Raw genomic sequence first — 2,965 nt, 5'->3', positions numbered from 1 at the left:
AGAAATAAGTAAATAATTACCATGAATGATACTAGAGAGACTCAAATGACCAAATCAAGAGAAAAGAAATAGATAATGTAGACGACTCAAAGATGATCTAGATATAATACACAGGACATAGATTTTAAAGTAACTGTGATGAACACGTTCAAGAAATTGGATGACACTTCCAGTCAGGCGCCGGGTGGCAGTGCCAAGGGATATCGTTGCTCTCACGCGGGGAAGGGTGGCGGATTCCGCCTGCTTTTTAACCATGAAGGAGACAGACCAGGAGGATGTTGCAACAGAGATTCAAAAGGTCGCTGGGATGCTTCTGTGCCTGGACCAGCAGGGCAAAGTGGAGGGGAACCTCAGAAGAGAGGCCTGGAGAAAGGCGTCCGTGGAGGTCACACTGCAGGTCGCTATCGAGTCATGGTTGGACGGGGTGCTGTATGGGGTGCCACATGGGCCGGAACCAGCTCCAAAATGCACTGGATGATGTCAGAGACATCCTGCGGTCCCTGGCCAATGTCAGCAAAGGCTTGAGGTGGAGCATCCACACCATCCATCAAGAGCATCAAGTACGTCAAGGACGAAGGATGCCGTCGTACAGCACATCCAGCTCGCTGCAGCTGTGGAGAGCCTCAAGAACATCTTCTCGGTGTCCCAGATTGTGAGGAGTGGGGACCCTGGACCTCACTGAACAAGGGGCACTCCTTCAGGCCCACTGGAACCTGATGGACCTGGAACAGGAGTGTGCTCCTGGGAAGAGCTGATGTCCGAGCACCACCGCGTGGACATGACCCTCATCCACAGTGACTTTGGGAGCACACAGGGGCTCTCAGACGAGCTGGCCAAGCAGCTGGGGATGGTGCTGCAGAGGTCGCTGCTCACCATCCCCCAGGACCCCATTTTTCCGGTCTCTGTTGTCAGGATCATGGAAAGGGAAGAAAAATTGATTGGTGCATACTTGACAAAAAAAAAAAATGCAAACTAGCTTTGTTCCTCTTGAGAGGTCCAAGAATTGGAAGGAGGAAATGTTTGTCATCTTGGACAGAATCGTGAGTGCTAGAATTGAGGGCACAGAGGCAGAACCCCAGGGAGTCCAACAAGGTGTGGTTCATCTGCCACCTGGAAATCATATGGAAGCATGTCCTAGATGAACCCATTGTTGCCAAAAACCTGATGGTTGCGTGCTTTTCTCCCCATTATGAGATTTTTCAGAAACTCCTCAACCACCAAGCCCTGAGAACCTGGATGCAGATCTTGTGGGAAGATCTAGTAGCAAGTGAGATTATGAGCCTGTTTGACCTGGGTCTTAAACACCTACACAAGCGCAAAGATGACTGGGAATGTGGAGCTGGTCCCAGAAGTGGACGTCAATGCCCTGGAGCTTTTACTTTCTTCAAATGTGGTGTCTGAGCTGCTCCATCTGTACATGTCAGCTCTCACTTCAAACATCATTGTCTGGCTGCAGAAAGCACTAGACACAGACACTAAAGACTGAATGAAAGGGACGGAGCCCAAAGCGGACCCAAGTGGGAACACTCCCTACCACTGTCTTCCAGATGTTCCATCAAATTTTTTAAATTGCTACTCAGATGAGTGAAGATTTGAAAGCAAATTACCAGTTTGTGTCTTCAGCAAATGAATTCTTCTTAAATAGACACAGAGTTGAGGCTCAGTTGTATATAGAACATCTGAAAAATTGGCAGCACCACACTGCTATGTTCAGGATGTGATAGCAATCATCACAGCTGTCAGAGCTTTAAGGAACCCCTAATCAGTTTAAAAAGGAAGTATTTTTAAAATGAAGTGGAAGAGGGTGTGTCTCTGAGCCAACCAAACATGGATGGGATTTTAGACAACGTTGTTGCGAGGAGGCTGCAGCAGATACCAGGAAGAGGTCTTCCAGGATCTGGAGCAACATCTCGATGAGCTGATAACAAAGAAGTGGCTGTTAGGCTCAAATGCTGTAGACATCATCTGTGTCGCTGCGGAAGAATATTTCAGTGATTTTGCAGAAACTAAAAATCCATACAAAAAGAGGGTGAGAGTGAGTGGTGGTGGGTACCTGTGGGCCATCACGCAGAATCACGTGTCATCCTGGAGCACTAAGGAGCACAAGGAGGTGCCGAGAAGACAGTCAGGGAGGCTGAGCTGCTCCACTTCCTATTCCAGAAGCTGGCCTCTGGATTCAGCAAACATGCAGGTGAGCACAGTAACCCTACTGTCGCCCTGGCAGAAGTTGTGCCTGGAAGTTTCAACTCTGGTCAGCAAATACCCAGACATCAAGGATGGCCGCATTGGCACACTGCTGGCCACCCGAGGGGACGGCAGCCAGGACATGAAGCAGACCATCGTCAGGAATCTGGAGCAGGGTCCCCTGGCAGGAAAATCCAAACTATGTGCCCATATCTTCAAGGAAATCACAGTTCTGGGTCTGAACGTAGTGAAGCTTCTCGAGTAGCCCATCGGCCTCCAGCTTTGTGTGCGTTATCCTGCACTCATCATCCCCACCCTCAGAAACGTATTAAAGCAACAGTGACTCTTGATGGTTCTCCTCAGACGCTTCAGGTCCTCGAGCCTGTCTCCTGTCATGCCGAGCGTGTTGTATGCAAGGTGCCGGGGCTTGTGACTTCCTGAAGAACAAGCGTCCTGCTGGCTGTGGTTCCTCAGGCTTTCACATTTCTGTTGTAAACATCCTTTGCGAGGCAGGACTCTGATGGGAAATGCCTCATGGTTGATTATCATGGTGGAAAAGGTGTGTGGAGAGGGAAGAGGCCCTGTCTTCATTCACTGTGGGTCTTCGCTCAGAGACGTGAAAACAAAAATTGGAGAAATTTACCAGAGAATGATGATCTATCAAAAAATTAGTTTAAAAGTACAAGAAGTAAAATTATAAATGTAATAGTTGGGTGTAACAGCTGTTTGAGTAGAGAAGAAGGTAAAATTAGTGAATTGGAAAACAGGTTAGTAGAAAAAA

General features: G+C 48.2%; 1 pseudogene; it reads left to right on the top strand.

The window, feature by feature from the left end:
* Window positions 1-238: 238 nt before the first annotated feature.
* On the top strand, window positions 239-2,449 carry LOC114897646 (annotated as a pseudogene).
* Window positions 2,450-2,965: the final 516 nt, after the last annotated feature.

Source organism: Monodon monoceros, unplaced genomic scaffold, assembly GCF_005190385.1.
Source record: "Monodon monoceros isolate NGI ecotype Baffin Bay Population unplaced genomic scaffold, NGI_Narwhal_1 Super_Scaffold_17, whole genome shotgun sequence".
Classification (NCBI taxonomy): domain Eukaryota; kingdom Metazoa; phylum Chordata; class Mammalia; order Artiodactyla; family Monodontidae; genus Monodon; species Monodon monoceros.
Note: the sequence above shows the minus strand (reverse complement) of the source record. Positions and strands in the feature narration are given on the sequence as shown.